Source organism: Nyctibius grandis, chromosome 8, assembly GCF_013368605.1.
Source record: "Nyctibius grandis isolate bNycGra1 chromosome 8, bNycGra1.pri, whole genome shotgun sequence".
NCBI lineage: Eukaryota > Metazoa > Chordata > Aves > Nyctibiiformes > Nyctibiidae > Nyctibius > Nyctibius grandis.
Window position 1 is genome coordinate 24,642,597 of NC_090665.1, and position 21,652 is coordinate 24,664,248.

Genomic DNA, 21,652 nt, shown 5'->3' on the forward strand with positions numbered 1-21,652 from the left:
CAGTACTATGATGCAAGGTAGCAGATCCCTGATCAGGATCACTTAGTATATGGGTGCTTATCTAATGTATATGAACTAACAGTCAACTGGAAAAAAGGTCAAATCCTTTCATCTGAGTATCAGTACACCTCATTGACAGCCAAAGAAGTCCTGCATTTCTGCAGCTGTAGGTCACGAGTTCTCCCAGCCTTAACACCTGTATAGTTGCATATGCTTTAGATATAAAACCTCAGATTCCTATTGAAACAGTACAAAGATTTTCTTTACTTAATCACATTCAGTATTTTATTATTCTTCTTTCCTCAGTAAAGCACTCGCAGAACATTATAATCATACTTCACTGTTCAGGGTAATATGAAGAAATAATAATCCACATACCCTGCATTGTGAGGGCCTGATCCAAAAGCCATTGAAATCAATGGAAAGATGTCATTAAACTGAGGACAGTCGCCAATTTTGTAACAAGCATAAAATGACATCTTTGAACTCACTGGATAAGATTGCAAACAAATTCTTGCAATTCAACTGAAAAACTGAGAGTATCTACCTTTTGGACTATAGTTTTTAGACCCAAGAGCAGGAGATGATGGAGCCTAAACACATGCTCATGTCAGGATAAAATATTTCCCCGCCCAGCTGGGAGAAAAGAATAAATATTATCTGCCAGTATCTTGTTATAGACGGTGATCATTCAGGTGACTTGAAAAATAGTCCTGGTCTTGGAAGGAACAAATCTGCAACCAAAATTATTTACACAATTCGATTCTTAAAAATAAAACTAAAAATCCCAGTCTGGAGACTTTATCCCAGCTAGGAACTCTTTGAGGCCATTGGATATATGCCTTATCCCAGATCCAAGATAGAAAATTCCTGCACAGGTTCTACGAAGGGTTAAACTTCTCCAGCTCCCTTTTAAATTAAAGGGTTTGGGGATACTCAGATTTCAAGAGATCTCACTGTTTCTGCAGTAGCAAGCCCCAGATTTTTTATGTTACCCTGGTCTCTGGCCCCCTAGCACAACAGTACTTTCAATAGATTGGGCTTTCTTTTAAAGGGCTTGTGATTTGTTACTGCTAGCTAAAGGCAATAGTTACCCTTGAACTGTGTCCTTTCATATTGTGGATATATTGTATTGCTCTAGCACTGCACGTTTTTGAAAAAGAGTGTTATTGGAAAGGTTAAACTTTTCGCTATCCCCATGAAAACATGTCGGAAAGGAGGAGGGCAGAGCTATGGATTTGGCAGTGACTCATTTCACCAGGTTGTAATAAACTTAACACCGTGTCAAAATTAAAGAGCCTCTCAACTTGCAAGGTCTGTCAAGCGACACATTCCAGCGCTGAACTGAGCCCAAGGAGGGGTGAGCGTGCAAGGCACCCAGTGCCTCAAAAGCAGTGCTGCCCGTGGTCCCCAGGTGTGTGGGACAGCGCTGCTAGCAGGGATGAACACCATCCATTTCATAAGAGAAGCAGAGCCCCCTGACCCATTTGTAGGCAGGGTGCCTGCTGACATGCGGATGAGCGCTGGCTGCTGAGGACCTCACCACTTCTGGTGTCCTGGTATCTGCTATGTGCCAGTTGTGCCACCAGCACTGCTCCTTGCTTTGGCATCATTAATGCCTAAGTGGTTTTTGGCCTTTTTGTTTATTTGTCTTGTTTTATGTTTTTCCCTTTTAAGTCTCCCTGGCCCTTTTCCCAGTCTGTTGGACTGCTGCAAGAGAAAATGATGCGATCAGACTGGTGCTGTATGCGTATCGAATTCCTGGCATATGCATGGGGGAAAGAAACTGTCTCCTGGAGCCAGAAGATGAGGCAGATAAATGGCCAGTATGGGAGAGTACTGAATGCTCAGCTAAAGAAAACCTCAATCCAGATACTGAACTGTGAACATCCTGGGACTAGTGCTTAAAAACTGAATCATCTGGACTCTCATTCTGCACTTAAGCCAGGGTGAAAGAAACACAGAAGCACACAGGGTATCAGGCTTCCATTTCCCTGCACATCTTTAGATGTTGCTACAGGCAGACCACCCAGCAGATGACAGGGTAGACTATGTCTTGTCCAGACTTATTCCTCTCTCCTGGCCTGTGACAGTATTATACAGACGTAAATATTATTTATGAGTAATGGGGAGATAGTAGGCACATTATCACTAACTTGGGAAGCTTAAAATACATATATATATTTTTGGTTTCTTTATTTTTTAAATCCCCTTCTTAACCATCAGTACAATGATCACAGAGCTGCCATCTTTCTTCGAAGTATAAAGCAATGCGAGTCTTACAAAAATGAAATCAAGCAGATGAAGAGCAGAGTTCTCACCTCGTCCCCAAACTCCAAATTTTATTTTTTCCTTTATTTTCTTGTCTGTCCTTCAGCTGTTCACACCACGGTGGTCAACCATTCCTCCATTACACTAGATTAATTCGTTTTATTTCATGGCCTGTCATCACAGTTTAAAAGGTTATTTTGTCTTGATTCTGAGACCTTAGAAGAAGACAAGACTGTTCAAGGAAAGAATGAGGATAGAAAAGGAAGAGATACAGAGAGAAAAGACAATTTTTAAATTAAGAAGGTGTCAAGGGCACCTCTCATCTTTTCAGTGGGACACGGGCCTCTCCCGCAGGCAAGGCAAGCACAGAAGTTCAAGATCAGCAGGTGTGGAGGTACTGTTAGCTAAGTATTATTCCTGTACAAGCAAAAGTTCAAGAAGGAAAATGCTGCTACTATCAAGCACCCATTCATGGTTAGCTGGTTCAAGGAGAAATTCCAAATACAAGTACTACACATGTGAAATGCTGAAAAACAGATTTGGGGCTTGATGTATTTATAGGCTTCTTACCACGCTGGAACTGCAGAGAGGCTGCAACGGGGATGCAAACATACATCTTTTCCACCTAAATTCAATTCACAATCAGTACAGGATCCCTTTTACACCATTAGACTGCTGTGAAAGTCTCCCTTACAAAATCGGCTTTGTGGTGCGAGGCAGTTGTGTAGCAAAACATGAAAAAGCGTCGCTGTTTTGGGAGCGTGAGAAAGAAGTTACTGCTTTCCTAGAGATATTTCTGCAGTGCTGCCCTATCTCTGTTCCAGACTCTGTGATCTCCATATATTCCTGAGTTCAAAAGCACAGGGTGAAGCAGGAGGAGGAGGACCTCCTCTCGCTGCTCCCAGCCAGTCTCTATCAGCTCCAGCATTACAAGCCCAGCGTAGGCAGGGGCTGTACCAACACAGGATGCCCTCAGGGCCTGGCAGGCACTTGCTGCCTGTAAAAACTCTACACAGAAAAAGACAATTAGGACTTTAAAGTACTTTTTCCATGTCTACTAAAGCCTCTAATCTTGAAAGAACATTTGGACAGGTTTTTAATGATTCTATCCTCTGACAATATTTAACATTTCTTCAATCAGTTGCATCCTGGTAAGGAGTTGTTCACATTGTCAACAGAATTGGCTCCTTCTCCATTTTCCCCTCCTCCTCTACTTTTGTCACTGAGTTCTTCCTTCTCCTGTTTTTTTTCTTAATTTTTGGAGCTGTGCAGGATATTCTCTTTGAATGACAGAGTGTGTCCTTTAGCCCTGGCCCGTGGACTACTCCAGGGAAAGAGGCAGACAGCTTTGCAAATGGTTGCAGACTCCCAGAATGCAGCATGCTCACTAGTTTCTTGCGTGTCTCTTTATTCACTATTGATCAAACTGCTTTCTTTGCAATAAGCACTAATCACTTCTCACATGCTTAGCTCCCAGGCCAAATTCATTGTTAGGTTAGTCTAATTAGTCTTTCTCTGGATAGTCCCCCAGAAGGAAAGCTGAGGTTGAACTCACAATTTGCACACTCTGTAACATAACGGCCGTATGAAGGAAGGATACCTCAAAACATTGATGGCAGCACCTATATCTGGAAGAATTTATGAATTTGCCATTCTTTATCAGTTTCCATTAAAGAACTCATGGGACGTTTCTATTTCATTTCTACTGCAGGTAGTGCTCCTCTTCAACAACTGTAAGAAACACTATTTAGTGCAAGAAAGTGTAATTTTTACAATCTTCAACCATATAAATCACCACAGCAGCTAAGACTGACTTGTGTCATTCATGACAGCTCTTTCCTTAACAGCCTATATCTTGAGATACTTTGTGAAAGCCTAATACCATTTTTTGCAAAAAATAATCGCCTTATGACTTAACTTGCCTCCCCTGCATGGCAGCAGACTGCGAGAGTGATTGTTTAAATGCACTGACTCTTGTTGTAACGGTTACCACTGTTTATCCCTGGTTAAAGAATTCCGATTCAGTGGGAGACACTTCAGAAAACCACAGCATGTATCTGTCAGTGATATTGATACCACCCGATATTCTTTCTGTATTTACTGCAATATTCTGCAGCTTGGGTTTTGCCTCACTAAAATCTGAACACTTTGTCAATACAAGCAAATTCAGTCTTCTATCATTACTGTGAAGTACGTATTATCCCCACTTCAGAAAAAGAGAAAAAAAGACTAAAGTCCAATATGATCATAAGGTGTGACATTACCTTATGAACAGTGGAGTCTCACAACAACCCATGGAGGATGTATTTGTACATCATTATCAGATCCACTTACCATATTTAATGTGCTCCAAGTAGAGACTGAAACAGTTTCAGATCCTAGGTACGAAATATGAGCCTAGCATGGGTGCTAACTATGCAGAGGACCCCTTTTAATGAAACAAAATTCAGCTTTATTGAAAACTTCAGCTTGTCTCTATTATTCCTATTGGACAAGAGAACCTTCTGATGGAAGAATATTTTTACTGTCAATGACGATCTATGTTAAAATTTTGGAAAAGCTGAACCATGATCATTAAGAAAGGAGCCCTTGAACTTTTCATGACAATGCTTTACAGAATTAGCCCCCAGACGTGACAATTTGTTTGCAACTCTGAGAATGATATTTAGGGCCCTGATATACCTATGAATATTTTTTCATGATAAATATGTGTTACATGAGAAATATCTCTCCTCTTCTTGTTGCAAGTTGCACTGGAAATGCAAAGAGATTGCAGCCATCACTTCTGCATTATTCAGCACCAAAAGAATGCACAAATGGCAAGATTTTTTTTTTTTTTTTTTCATTTAGAAAAATGTGAAATTAAAACACTAGGAAGCATCTACCAATATTATTTTCAGAGCATGTATGGAGTTTTATGCTTTAAAATTTCACAGCTGACCCATCATTACTATGATCTATTTTCTCTAGTTACACTGATACGTTAAGTTGTATAATGTAGTTTGACATGATTGACAAAGCCTGCAAGCAGTGGATATTTTGAATCTGGCACATCTGTCTGTGTTAAACAGTATTGCACATAAACACTTTTTAGCATGAAAAACTTTTTTTCTTGAAGGGAAGCAGGAGGGGATGAATGGCTTTTCATCCATAAGCTCCCAGATCTTGCAACACACAGACAGATAACATCCTTAGATTTAAGGAATCTCCAAGTCCAGTACCTGGCAGAAAGTGCTTTAAAAAAAAAAAAAAAAGACAATTGTATATCATTTGGAGCAGGAATAATGCTTTTCAAGCACTTATTATTTTCCTGACACTCATTCCTGGTGGGTCATTCCATCATATGATTGACTACTTGTTAAAACTAGTCTAAATATCCAGTAAGAATTTTCCTTCTGGGGCTTTCTTCAGGCTCTGCCTACTTACCTTTTTGATTTCTTTCTTAATACTGTGAATAAACCTTTCCTAGCCTTTTTAATTGGCATACCTCAGATATTTATAGTCTCCTACAATCCAGTTTTGCCACCTCTTGGCTGAGCCTATGAACCCGCTCAGTTCCATCTTTCTCTATTGAACAATCTCTCTGGCCTTTTCCTTTCTTGCTTGCTTTGCCCCAGCCCAGCAACGTGCTGTGCAGCCTGGAACCGAACATAGGGCTCATTTTGCCGTACTCTTTCTGTTGTTGAAAAAACAGTAATCTTCATTTCCCTAACATGAACAGAAACTGCTGTGTGTCTCCTGATATACATCCTAACTCTAGGTCTACGTGTCTAGCACACCCTGGCATTACAGATAACCCTATATGTTTCCTAAAGAGAGGTGCTTCTTGCGTATGCACATCCATCCAATGGCAAAGGCAATCACTAATGAAAGTAGAGTTTAAAGTGTGGTCTAAGTGATAACCATGCACAAACCCTGGTGAAATCAAAGGTATTGCACATACTAAACTGACAGCAGAACTTTGCTCGTCTTCCTAAGAATCTGATTGTCTGTCTCAGGAGCTACTTTACAGCATATGCTTTGTAGCATTGTATTGTATAAGCCTACATTGTTCTGGTGGAATTACAGTCAAATTGCAGTCACGCCGATGCACAACTTCTCCCCAAGAAGATATGAACTTTCATTAAATCTGCTCATCGTACAGTTTTCACTAATCTGGAGAAAGTGCTTAACAAGTAGACAGTAAAGATAAGACTTATGCTATGGGACTAATATATTTTAATTCTTCAATATATTCTAATTTATGGAATATTTAAGGTCAAATATAAAGTGATAAACAAAATGACCCAATTTAATAGTTCAATATTTTACTCAACAGATGATTTCAAAAACAGCCTTAATAATCTCACCATTGTGAACCTCATTAAAATCCAGTTTATTGGAAGTACAGTAAATTATACAACCAAATATTTAAGAGGCATTACTTCTCTTTTCCCCCCATAACAGAGGAACTCAGGAGTGACATTGGAGAAACTGGAGGAGTTAAGTCAGAAACAGCACATGGGCAAGTAGTTCTGAAGCATATGCATGTATGTATAAATGTGTGTACACACACACACACAGGCGCTAATACACACATCTATACATATATATGTAAACACATAAATAATAGCTGCTTCAGAGTACTTTATTGCTCTGCTTATAGAAAGCCTTTCTTTGATCACTAATTAAAAAGGTCCACAACTTTCATCTTTTCTATTTTGAAGTGCACAGTTTTCTGGCTGGATTGTTTTGTGGTAAGAATGAAAGATTTGTCTTCATTCCTTTCTGCAAGATTTGCAGCATGCCATGTGTATGCTTGTTAATAAGCAGAGTTTATGTTGTTCTTCATTACTAATTAATTATTTTAATTGCATGGATTCTGACAGTGGGAAATGTGTGATGTTTGCATGCCAAACCTGTATATATTTGTTATGAAAGCAATATTGACCTATATTCAGATAAAAAGCCAAGATGCATGAGTAAACTTATTTAAGATTAAAGTATGCAGGCTGCTGTTATCTTGCTATGGCATCAAATATAAATGGTACAATGCTATTCAACACTTAATTCTTGTAGAGGTTATGTTTTTTATATAGCTTAGCTACTCTGTTTTCACACGCACAGATATTTACATGCCTTTGAAATACCATTTCTCACATATAAACATCCCCAAATAACCCACAGCAGTGGGATGGCATTCTTGTTCACCTTTGGTCAAGGGCTTTACTGGTTAAACTACTCTTTGTATTACTCCCCCCCGCACCCCCCCAAAAAAAAAAGTATAAGCTGCCCTAATATGTGAAAATATGCAATTTGTTTGAACTAGCATCAGCATTTTGGTACCAGCAGAGCTTTGAGAGATCTAAAAGCTCTTAGAGAACGAAGTTCTCTGTACTCCTCCTGTACCCGTTAGCCAGCAGAGGGAGCATGAAATCCTGGCTATGATGTGTAGCATCTGCCACACGTTAGCAAAATCTAGGTTTAGCTGGTATTTCAACACAGTTATTAGAGCCTGATCTGGAAGATGCTATTTCTCAAAGGCTTTGTGATGAACACTACTAGTCCAAAGTCTTAACATCGATTTTTAGCTTTCGCGCCACACAGCTTGATTACCAGAATCTTCCACACGGAGTTCAGGTATGTTGGTCTTTGGGCAGTCCGGCAAAGTCCACTCAGGGCCATAAGAGCTATGGAAAAAACAAGCACTATAGGTTTAAGTACAGAAGAGCAATTTGATGACCTGGATCGGGGCTATTCCTAGTTAAAATCTGTCAGCACCTTGGAGGCTTGGCTTTCACACAAGAATAACAACATAATTTTCCATCCCAAAGTATTGGGTTTTACTGATTATGCCACTGGTCCCGGTGACGGAGTTATTGGGGTGAAAGGAGGCAGAGAAATTCCTCTGTCCTGCTAAAGGCTAAGCACCCGCAATGAATTTTGCACCCTTGCTTGACAAAAAAAACCCTACATTTGACCCAAGCATTGTGCAAAATATTCACATTTTCCTCTTGATCCTTAAAATACCAGCAAAGGACTATTTCAGACCCTTACATAAGGTTCCCATAATGCCAGTGGCATAAATGACATCAGTTTTTAAAGCATAAAAGGCACCTCATCTAGGCTCAGAAATGTCAGTAGTAATTACAAACTTTGTTTTCAAGTATAATCAATTCTTTATTTATGGTGTGAAATGTTATTTACCCTTTTGAACTTTCGCTATTCTAAGCCAAGCAATATTGTTGGCATGTTCCTTTAAAAATAATTGCTTCTGGACTGAGAAATTGAATGTCAAGTTCCAACTTGATGTAAATTAAATGCGTTACATTAATAGTCTGGCCTGTGGTAGAAGTGAGTGTTTCGATTCTGGGTTTGACTTCAGGACATGACCTCTTGATCACACAGGTCAGCCCAGATGGGAAATATTGAAGAGGTACCCTAGGTTGACATGGGGAAGAAAGTGTCTTGTACTGATGTATCACAAACTGTCTGATCCATTAAACAGAAGCAATGTCAGACTCCACAGAGAATAAAGCTTAGTTGTCATAGATCATTATGCTCTTCAAAAAAAAAAAAATATTTGGAAGGAAAATCACAATGATGGAAATCCTCAGGGCTGTCATGTACACATAATCTTCTCAACCTTCCCGAATTAGTGCTGCCAAGCCTATACAGAGGGAGAACAGAGTAAAGAATCCAGATATTCTTAACTTTTACAGTACAAGTATGTCTCAGATTTCCCACCTGTACCTGTTATAAAGGATTATTTAACAACATAGAGCATTTAAATGTCAAAGCAGGATATCTATACAGCTGAGCCTCACACTCATGTGATCAGGTCTTAAGAAGAATTGTATGCATGGGAGCAACCATGTTCACAAGATCAGGCAATATATAGTTCTTCAAGGGGAAGGAACAGGTGAACTGGGGAGAAGTTTGAATGTGTCTTTTTCCTTTGAAATGCTATCTCCTGCCTTTAAAATTTACTTTCATTTCAAATTCTGAGCAACCTCAGCTCTCTCAGCCTCTCCTCATGACAGATTTTTCCAGCCCCTTAATCATCTTTATAGCCCTTTGCTGGACCTGCTCCAGTACGTCCACTGCTTTCTTGTACCTGGGGAGCCCAGACCTGGACTTGATGTGGTCTCACCAGTGCTGAGAAGAGGTGAAGAGTCACCTCCCTTGACATGCTGGCAACACGCTTCCTCATACAGCCCAGAAGGCTGTTGGCCCTCTTTGCTGCAAGAAGGGCACACTGCTAGCTCATGTCCAACTTGTTCACCAGCATGGCAAAGCTGCTTCCCAGACATTTGGCCCCAGCAGGTACTGGTGGATTGGGTTATTTGTACCCAGGCGCAGGGCTTTGCAAATCCCTTTGCAGAACTTCATGAGGTTGCTGAAGGTTGCCTATTTCTCCAGCCTGTTGAGGTCTCTCTGAATGGCAGCACAAGTCTCTGGTGTATAAAGAACTTTTCCCAATTTTGTATAACCATATGTATACATATATACAATTCCAATTTTAATTGTTAATAAATAAAAAAATCACTTTAATGCTTTTGTTGGATTGGACTCAGGGGTTTTATAGTTTGCTGGCAATTAATTATCACTGATGAGTCCCAGGTCTAAGGTCTTCTCAAGGGCATAGAGAGTATGTTTGAACACTGAGTAATAAAAGTAAGCTGGTAAAGTGAGCACCAAAATTAATTTTATATGATATACTACATAAAAGCTCTTACATGAATTGTTTCCTGTAGCATCTATTTCTTAATTATTCAGTGTTTGCTAATAGAAGGGACACGTGATAAAGCCTAGTATTTTTATGTCTGCTCATTTGCACTGTTTGAAATAAACTCTGAGGTGACTATAGTAAGGCACAACCTGCTTCTGTTTAGGTACCCAGACTGATTTTTTCAGGTACAAGGAGAATTTCAAAGAAGTTAAGCTAGCCTTTTACTGCTCACCTGGGTGCTGATCCCTTTTAAAAAAATATTTGAATTAACTTAGAAAAGGACTTCTGCTGATTGTGTAGGTAGAACCAGATTAAGGAGAGCATGCTCTTTCCCTGGCTGACAATGAACTTTGCACTTTCAATGAACAGTCTCAGAGAGAAGAAAAAAAGCCTGGTAATTTATGCTGATAATTAACGGCTAGAAATAGATTTTGTGGATCTGATTCAGCTTGCTCTCCCACCGCTGTAATTCTTCGAGCCTGGCTGTGTTAACAACACGACACTATTACAGAGAATCATAACGATCAATACAATTATGGTTGTAGTCACTGTCCTATGGGCACTGTTTTTTCTTAACAAAGAGGGTTCAGAATCTGTTACTAGTCCTGTTTATGAGGCCAGAACATCATAGTAAATCACTACCTATAGCAACAAATAAAGAAAACCATTGAACTGCTGTACTGTGAACATGTCTGCACAGCTACAGAAGTTAACTGTAGCACATAAAGACAGACAAAAACTAGCTTTAATCTAGGTAAATCATATACCCATAGTGTGACCCAGAAAATCGCCCAATAAGACAGCCAGCACTCCATGGCAAGCACACACAATCTCAGCTGATGTCCATGCTATCCCATTGCCATTGGGATTGTTATGTGACCTAGCAAAATTGAAGCTAGTTTGGATCTCACACTTCCCAGGCTTCAAGATGCATTAAGCATATGAAATCTCAGATAAACAAAGCCATCGTTTAGATGAGTTTTCACAGTGCAAAAGAACTAACATTGCAGGGAATGAGAGAAATGAACACTGCTGCTGAAGTGAAAAGAGGTATGATCTTCTGCCATTCCCATCCATGCGGAACTGGGCTGAAAGCTCACAGTCCAAAACCTAAGGTCTTCTGTATCTACATCTGCTCTATAGCAAGTCACGGCTATTTACTACTCAGGAAAGAAAACATATATCAGGTAGAATAATTGCCTTACAAAAAATTGTAAAAGTGCATAGTTCAGGGTAAAAGAGTTGTTTTTCTGTATTTAAAGTGATAATAAATTATGCAGAAATATATACTGTAGGAATAGAGAAGTGTAATTATACACAGCATAAATACAGATCATATTCATGCTATTTATACAGCTATGCTATGCACAGCTCACTATACACACAGCATAAACATGTTATGTGTGTTCACACATTCATATTTTATATTTTCTTGTTCTCAGGTCTCCATTCCCAGTTAAGCCCTGTAGGCCCTATTAAAACTATGATTTTCTAGCCCGCTGGCTTTTTCAGTTTGTTTCAATATGGGCTGACAATGAAGTTAGGTAAATACAGTCACTTTTGTATGTTGCAGAGATTCACATTGGTTTTAACAAAATAGGAAAACCTTGCAAATGACTGAAATTTTTCAAAGCACCATCCAGGGCAGAAGCCGTTTCACACTAGACAGCACGGTGGCTGTGCTTGCCTACCTCAGTTAAAACAAATAGGAAGCAGCCGACAAGAGACAAGGTAGAAAATCCCTTTTAGAGGAGACTAGACACAGCATACATTTCTCAATGGACATGTTCATCAACAGCAAGCACTCTTTTTAAAGCCCTTAAGAGTTTGTAGGACCAAAAATTAATTTGTTTTCCAATTCCAAAGTGAATCATATGCTCCAAATAGATTTTCAAGTCAATGAAACATGACCCTGTATAATCTAATTAAACAACTCAAAGGTATTGGTTGTTTTAAGATCCCTCTGGATATACTTCAGTTCAAATGCACACACATCATCTGTATGTACAAGCTCATAAATCTACAAAAAATGCAAATCAGATCATTAATGCTTGGAATTTGACAGTCTTACCACAGTTTTCTAAAAGGTAAAACATGAAAAAAATCCTGAATTATATATACTCTTTTTACAACTCAAAGAACACACAAAAATCATACCAGAAGCAGAACACCAAATATCTTTCTTTGGCTTCCAAATATCTGGTCCATAATCAGGTATAAACTAATCAAATTCTCTGAAACCCACTATTCCAATTTCTTCTTTGGGTGATGTCTTGTCTCTAAGTGGATCATTGGACCAGACGATAACCTTTGAAGGTCCCTTTCAATCTAAATTTTTCTATGATTCTATCTTAATTATCTAGATTTTGTGAATTGACTTCTCTGCTCCAGCACCCATGACTATATTTAATTACAAACAATCTGTGGATGTTTTTTTCTAAATTCTTTTTCAGTCTTTTGGCTTTGGCATTGCTCCTGTGGTCTTCTTCTTCCACTCTCAATTTTAGTTCAGACCTCTAGTAGACCTTATCTTTGATCTGCAGTCTTTATAAGTATCCCTCACATTTCCTATATAGATTAATGGTCATACACATACACACTTGCTCCTTTTACTACCCATAAATGCCTGTGTGTCTAACAAGAACGCTGTCTCAAATGCCAACACAAGTATCTTTGAGGGTGCCTTTGATTCCTGTATTTCCATTTCCTTTTTTCCATTCACGTTTTCTCTACTTTTTCATCTGTTTCATCTCCAAAATCTTACCTGCTATATTCTCTTCTTTCTTAATGGTATCCTTCGTAAATCACCTTTCTCCACTTTGACCTGACACACCCTATAATTGTGCTCTCCCTCCTCTCATTGACCCTTCCTAGCTCATGTCAATGATGTAGCCACAGCTACAGACACATTCGTGCAGCCAGAAAACCCACTCACAAAGGATGCTGCCTGGGAAAACTGGGCCGCCACCGTTTGATTTTCTTTCTTAACTCCATCAGTCAAATGCAACAGCAACTGCCTCTTTTACCTATGTATAAAGCTGACTCTAGAAGTAGGGAAATGAAAGGAGAATGAGTACCATGCAGGGACATATTTCTTCACCAAGTTTTTCTTTACTCCAGATTCAGACCCTAATCCTACAATTGAATCCACATGGCTGGCTGTGTTAATCGAAATATGGGACGAAGGTGTAGGCTACAAGCAACAGTTTGGCCAGGCTGCCCTTCTAGGACATGGCCCCTTGCCATTGACAGGCTCTGTGTGTCTGACCTCTGGCTGCGCCGCTCACGCAGCTTTGCCTACGGAGCGTTCACCGTCTGCAGAGCAGGCTCCTGAAAAAGGCTGGCTGATCTACCCAGAAGCTGAAGCCAATTCTTAACTCGGTCGGCTGTTTCCAATATTTATAAAATAAAATAAACACACCAGATCTCACTAAACAACTAATCACCTACAGCATGTACATGATATTCTTTTTCTTTTTTTTTTTTAAATGAAAACTATTTTAGGTGTGACAGAACATGTGAAACAAGTGGAAAAACATTTCCAGGTACTTTTGCTCTCAGAAAACCTTTAATGATCGAAGAGATTAAGGGATTGGGGGTTCTTACTACTTAAAAATATCCATTTTTACTGAAAATTCAAACTAATCTATCAAGCTTCAGGCCAGCAACATTTAAAAAGATTGAGTTACAGCATGCCATTTTGAATGTAGCACATTATGAATTCCATATCCCTCAGCTAGAGTGACATATTTAATGATTAAGCCAAGTCCCTCAACTCTATTTCTATTTTAATTTTTTTTCCTAGCCAGAATTAACTTTATATGTGCATTTCAAATGGCAAGAGGAAAAACAGCAGAATAGTGAATTTGTCTGCAATAAAGGAATAACTACCAAGGTCTTACGACTTTACCGAATTAAAGTTCTGTGTGAAAGGTATCATGTGCAAATTAGCCCAATGTTTGCAAATGCTTATTATCTTACTATTTTAAAGTATCCAATTTTCCATGTGATCCAGCTCTGCCCCATATTCTGTCCTTCATTTTACTTGAGCTTTTCTTGCTAAAACAGCAACAAAAATTGCCATACTAGATCAAATCACTGGTCACATAGAGTTCAATAATCAATATAAGCCAGTTCTTTACTGAAGAAAAATAGGAGGAAAAAAATGCATTTAAATACCCCTCGCTTGCCCTACACTGATGTACATAAGAGTAAAACCTCCTTCCTGACCTCTATTACAACTGATTTATGCCCAGAATCATGAGTTTTAATTACCATGACATAGAGATGGACAATTTATTTCCTTGCGCTTACTCACTCATGAACGTGCGTTTCCTCCTTCCAGCACAGAGTAATTATCTCTTTGCAATTATCAGCACAGATGTGGCAAAGTTAGAATTTTCATGATTGTCTGCTAAGACCTGGAGCCCTGAAGAATATATGCTCTGCCAGATCTTTCCGCCGGCCTCAGGATTAATGAGTCCCTTGAAAAGAGTTGTTTCTGCCTGAGGCAGGATTTTGTAACAGACATTTCCAAAACTGTAAAATATAGGTGGAGGAAGCATTACTGCAAACTCTTTGTCTTCGTCTTCCATAAAGCATATTCTAAAGGGTATGCTACAATTTTAGTTTCTCCAAGGTTTACTCCTACTTGCATTTTATACCTATATGTATATGTGCATGCATAGTTTGACACATCTACAGCTCAGTTGCTGGGAATAATTTTATTCAAGGAAGTCATAGAAGCATGGAAAAAAATAGAACTGGAAGGGGTATCATTTGGGCTATCTATGTGTCTAAGATAGGATCCGCTGACTCATGTCACACTGCACTTTTGTCTCTAACCTATTTTTAAGGATCCAAAATAGACATTACGGCTCCCAGTGGATACCTTATGCCAAGGCTTTGTTGCCTTATTATCATTAGAAATATTTTCTTGAAGTGTGACTTGGATCTGCCTGGATCTTCCCTGGTGCAGGTCAAACCCATGACTTCATCACTTGTTTGCTATGGTCTCAGGGAACAGTGTGCTCTCTTTGTTGTACTGAAACTTCCTGTGTTCCATTTCCTCTGCTTGTCTTTCAGCTGAACAGTCCTACTTTTTTAGTCTCTCCTCACAAGCCGTATTTTCCAGACCTGTGATTATTCTCATTGCTCTCCTCTGAATTCTTCCTAATTCATCCAAATCTTCCTTGCAGTGCAGAACTAAAAGTGGACTCAGTATTCCCGCTAAGGCATGACCAAGGCTTTAGAAACTGGACCTATTGTTCCACCTGATTGCTGGTTATTCTGGCCAGAGACTATAGAAATCGAATTGGAATGGGCTGCCCAGGGAGGTGGTGGAGTGACCATCTCTGGATGTGTTTAAGAAAAGACTGGACATGGCACTTAGTGCCATGGTCTAGTTGACATGGTGGCATCAGGGCAATGGTTGGACTCGATCATCCCAGAGGTCTCTTCCAACCTGATTGATTCTGTGATTCTGTGAGTCCTTCCAGAATTGAATCCAGTATTTTTCAGACCTTTTCTCCAATTTTTTATGTTCACCTATAAAGGTAATTTTGTCTTTAACACACTCAAAAGTTTCACTTAACCTTGCTTTATCAGACAACTTAATAAGCAAACTTTCTATACCATCATCGACATCTTTTATGAAAACACCAACCAGAGCAAACCGAGGACAATACCAAACCATACTCAGTAGAGCCTCCCAGTTTCACAGGAAACCTCTGACAATTACTTTCTGTGCTGTATTACACAAGTTTTATACCCACTTTATGGTGGTTTCATGTAGATTTTTCTCCGTGGTTTGTATATGAAAAAGTTATTAAAGACAATATCAACCCTTACTGTAATTAGAATAACTATGACCTTCTGTAACCCACTTGTTCTTGACAGTTTTGTTCAAAACACCCACTAGCAGTTCTGCCATGGCTTCAGGCAGTTTGCTAAATATCCTGCTATGAAGTTCCTCTGTCTCAGAGTGTCATCAACTCCTTGTTTACACTGAGCTGTAATAGTGTGTGCCTATCCCAACCTGTTGACAGTATGTATGTTCATAATCTTACCTCAGAACATTTATCAGGGTCACATTGCAAAAGGACTGACAATTACTGAGAACCTCCAACTTTTTCTTGTTATTTTCAAACTAAAAATGCATATTAAACTTCAAGCTGTAGCGCAAGACATCTGATAAGCACTACTAATAAAGTACGCGCATACTAACTTATCAACATGAACTTTATTTTGTTTAAAGCTTCCTTACTTACCTTTCAAAGAGTCTGGATGACATTCTTACCCCATGGTATTCGAATTTTTTGTAGGAAAAGTCACTCAATGCCTGTATCAGAGGCTGGAAGGAGAAGCAGTTTTCTGAGCATCACCATAAAAGCAATTGTGGACTGTAGATTAAATGAATCCAAAATTGTATCCTGCGTACAAGTCTTTTGGTGAACCTAGAAATAAATTTGACACAAGGTCAGGAATTTCCTAATTAACTAATAAATGAGTTGAGGGAGAAGAAGGAATTGAAAAACACGTTTGCCAAAAATCAACATTTTCTTGGGGACAGGCTGAGAGACTTCAGGATCCATTGTTGAAGTTTTAAAGTGGGAAACTGCCAAAACAAAGATCTGAATCCACAGTTTGCCATATGCCAGTTGGATGGTATAAATACCAACCCAAGGAAAGACACTCTTGCTTTATAATTATTTCACTAATTACACAAAGAGATACCGCTCTAGCAATATTTTAAGCAATTCATCATGTAAATAAAGTATAATGGAAAGAAAAAAAAAAAGTCCGCTACTTAAATCATCACAGAAATAAGTAATTCATTCTCCTGAACTCTATTTTCCTCTCATTAAATTAGGTCCAAATCAAAATGTCTTGTTCAAGAGCTGAAGAAAAAAAATGTTTTCGTAAATTATTCTTTTTCTGTCTTTAGCATACTCAAAAATCTACAGACATAAATTTCCAGTAGGTAGTACAATGAGAGCCAATGAAACAAAAATACTTCATAAAATAAAGAAATAAGATAAAATTTTAGGTCTTTTCTATCTGCTTATTGAGATGTACAGTTTCTCTGAATGACAGTGACCGTGAAAGAGTTGATCTGGGTTAACAAAGCTCTTCAAAATGAAAGAGAATACGGTCTTAAAAAACAACACTTGTAAAACAACAAAAAGGGACAAATCAATTTTGAACAGATCCTAAAAATATTTCTTTCTGTGAAACGTTATCAAAGTTTAGTGTGAGCACACTTGGACAGAACATGCTGAAAAAGAATTTTAGTAGAATACATATCTATTGCGTAAGCAGTTTAATGAGTCTTACTTTAAGCCTTGTTGATCTGGCTTGGGCAAAATACACCATCAGACTACATCAGCAGGTACAGAAGTGGAGCAAGCTAATCCTGGGAAGGAAGCCTTTACACTAAGAACTGTTTTGAATTTTACAGAAACTTACTTTGTGGACTGCTTAAGTGCTAAACGATCTTTTTCCTTTGGAAAAAGATGGTCGCAACTAGGATACAGGTTTACATCATTTTAACGACAATGTTTACAGGTAAATATTTTCTTTTTGTGAAATTGTATGTGCACTTAGACTGTACTGAATGTGTAGTATCTATCCAGACTGCTTGCTTGTACTTGCTCAATATTTATATAGTGTCAAGGAACTGGAAAGGCAGAAGCCTGTAAACAGATTTCTAACCAAAGGTGTGTATCAAAAGTGCAATTTGGATAATACTTTTATAATTGTTTAATCAAAATGAAAATTAGTGTTGTTCAGCAGAATTATGCTTGAATAATTGCTTTTGTCATCCTGCTTCTGCAGGAAACCTTTGCTGCTAAATTTGAAACACATAGTTTAATTAAGAGGTTAACAGTTAGAAAATAGCTGCCCTACAGTAATAATGTGTAAGTGAGAAAAAGGAGACAGATATGAGTGGTGTTATCAAACTGAGTCAAAGGAGCTGTTTCACCTCTGTTTTGAATAAAACTTCACAGGAGGAAAAAAGTAATCATTATCTATAAAAATATGATAAAACATTCACATTTTCTGAAATTTTAGGTAGGTGTGTAATATATTTAGAAGAGAAAATTCTGAATGATTTTACTTTACTTTTTACTTTAAAAACACAAATATGCTTAGCTGAGCTAATGCAAGTAACCACTGAAGATAAAATAATAGTTCCCCTTGCACTTGCTTTTGGTATGTCTTATATATTTTGAGAACACTTCTTTTTTACATGCTAAACTTCTCCAACCTGAGCTATTTGAACTGCTTATACAGATCTATAAATATTGACTAATCCTTTTATCTAGAGTGCTTTTATCTTGAGTGACAGTGGTCTCTGCTTGTATAGCAATTGGCAGATAACAAGCAATATCAACACCACTTTTAACAACAGATGATTTATTTATTCTTGATATGAAAAAAATAGCTTCTTTTTTGTCTTTTGGTGTGACCTATATTTATGTTTTTGTGCTAATCTTATTACGAAATAGTAGGCATATAGATGTAAGTGTACATGTGTATATATATACACACAACGCCACAAAATAATTATTTTGCAAAATATTATTAACATCATTACTTAAAAAATAAGCATTGTATTCATACACTGAAATGCCTGTGAAATTACATGTATTTAAGTGGCTCTATGATAGTCACTTTGCATTTAGTAACTGGTGTTATTCATTTTCTACAGGCAAGGGATATATTAACAATAATACCTGTACCGCCTCATTTTTATTTCTTTGTTAGACATTGATGCTTTTGTTATCAAATGTGTTACCTAAATTTAAAGGTAGAAACATATATGATTTCCAAAGAAGTTTAGTATTCTCATGAAATAATTTCGTTAATTTTATGTCTAATTTGATGAAGTAGAGAACAACACAGACACTAAACGTTATTGTAAAGTTGGGTTCAGTTTATGCATTTGTTTCATCCTTTCCAGAGACAAGTCACTATTGCAAGGTGTGACTGAGACCACAAGCTACAAGGCAAAGGTGATACCTCGCAGGTGCCGTAGGATAATAAACTAATATACACAGAGTCACCACATATTACTGAAAATGCAGCAACTAAGTATCTAGCCATTCACCGTGCTGATTTTTTCTATGGAGGTTTTATAAGGGCTCCCAGTCTATAAATCCTTAAGCCTGCTCTGACCACTCTGAAGCCCTATGACAAGGCTAAGTACATCCCTGATCCTGCTGCTTCTAGGCTGCAGTAATTTTTCTCTCTGACACAAAACCCTGAGGAGAACTGCATTTCTACAGCCATCACATTAAGACTGAGCTGTATACAAGACCTGTGGACACATTGTTCTTGATGTCAAAGCAGGGGAGGGAAGGGAGCAATATAGGCAGGAGATGTACTAAAACATCGACCAAAACAGCAAACAGCTCACGGTAACTTCACTTTTCATATACTAGAATAGCAAACGCAGGACAAGTTGCTAACACAGAAATTGCCACAAACTGGGCAAAGCAGACATCGTTCTGGCCTCCAGTCAGTAACGGTTTGGGAAGTGCCCTTCACTTTGAGAAAGTCAGTCCCAATGAGTCATATTTCTGCCAGATGCCACTACACATTAAGGTATACAGAGACATCTCACGTTGGAATAAACATGAGCCTGGCTGGAAAACAGAGAGAGAGTGCTGCTGTAAAACCCCACTGCCAGACCAGGAGATAGCACTAGCTGTGTCTGATAATCTGAAACTCCAAGTGGAAACTATATGCTATAATTGAAGACTGATGAGCGAGGAGCATCACTGCAGAGAGACCCTTTTATATACATGCTATGAGCACTTCACTCTGGCTAATCTTTCAAACAAATCTCAACCAATTCTCAGTTCCCTTCTGGCTCCCCCATAACTTACTGCTCTCTGAGATGGGTCTAGTTACAACTGTGATTGAGTAAAGTGGACAGGCAAGGAATTAGCCTGAGTAAATACATTTATCTGCTGCTATTTGAAGCAATTCACTGTGGCTGAATGCTGCTCTGTAATTTTCCATGAAAAATGGCTGCGTTTTGCTGTAAAAATAAGGCTCGTTGCAAATTTGTATGTAAAGCTAGATGTGGTGCCTGATACCTAGCTGCAACTTTGTGGGTCTCAGCATACTCATTATCTAATTTACAGGCACCCGTTTTGCTGTGGGGACAGGCATAATTATGTCTATCAACTACTTTGTGCTGATGGTACTAGTTTGAAAACTAACTGCAAAGTATTTCTTATTTTTCTCTAGAATGACTATGAAGGGAAGTGGAAATATTAGGAGTTGCACTTAGCATGAGTTCTCAAAAAGTATTTGGATATTTTGACTGCTTCCAAAGGGGATAAGAAACAGATTTTCCCTGATCAACTGCATACATATCAGTCACTTGATTGCTCAAGGGAGAAGTTACTGTAATTACCACTTTATAGATGAACAACAGTGCAGAGGGATAAACAGATTAGCTTTACAAGAGGAACAGATTTGTTTTTCTTTGTGAAGTCTGATCCAGTAGACATACTTAGGTCACATCTACCAGCTTACAGTGAAGTTGAGATGAGGAGCTCTCCTTTTACCCAGTATACCAGAAGCCAAGCATTATATGGAAGAAGAAGAAATATGAGTCTGTGTTGCACATCATCTACGGAAGCACTCTCATCACCAAGCTCTGAGACGTTTGAGAAAATATTCCTTTCATCTTTTCTTGCTTTATATATTGTATACAGGAGAGGCAAAGAAAGTTCCACTGTAGATACACAGTACCAGGAATATTCTGCTGGGACATACAGGTTCAAACCCCTCCAACAGCTTCTCTCAGATCCTCACATCCCAAGTGAACTCTCCTCACAGTACGAGAACCATGGCTTATGGACCAGAAGTCACTGCTGCCTTGGTTTTGGAAGAACTGAGATCCGTTGTTCATTTGTGAATAACTGCAGTATGCAACTAACACTGAAATGTGGCAACTGCCCACTCATTGTGGACAGGGTGCATCTCACTGCACCTTGCCCAGACCGCCGATAGGATGTAGGTGTAAGCTCCTCACTGGGTTTCTTATTGTCACAACCGTGCAGCTCTGTGCTCACTCTGCGAATTTCATTCTTCAGATAGCCAGCTCGCTGTACATACATTTTGCAGGGATGTTCACCTACTTGTCAGTCTGTCCCACTATGTCATAGAGTACTTACAAGTCCTTGTAAGGACAAGTACTTAAAAGTCCTTACAATCTCACTTGAAGATTGTTGCTCTAAGATGTCTCATATGGTACCAGGAATACTGTCTGTAATTCTTCTACTGTTTGAATGAATGAATATGAAAGAGAAGGAAAGACCAGCAAACTATACTCCAGCTCATCAACAGACTGTATTATGAATATGAATAAGCAACAATTCTTGGCTTTTTATATGTGATAAATAATTCAGTTCCTCTCAAAGCATTCTAGATTTCTACCAGAGAATACGTGGGAAACAATTACTTGATCTCATCTTTTGGAGGTGATGTTTATCTCAATTTCACCACCTTATCTGTATTAAAACTGTCAATTTGTTTGGTTCTTTTCTCCGAAATGTGATTATCACTAAGGTGTTTATATAATACTTTGCACAAGAAAACCATCGCATGTGAATGGTGTTTTTATATTTAACATATTTTAGATTTGTGATT

At 38.5% G+C, this 21,652-nt stretch overlaps 1 protein-coding gene across 1 annotated transcript in view; it reads left to right on the plus strand.

Annotated features, from left to right (window-relative positions):
- Nucleotides 1–21,652, plus strand: part of CRB1 (crumbs cell polarity complex component 1) — a 117,528-nt gene that overhangs the window by 58,048 nt on the left and 37,828 nt on the right.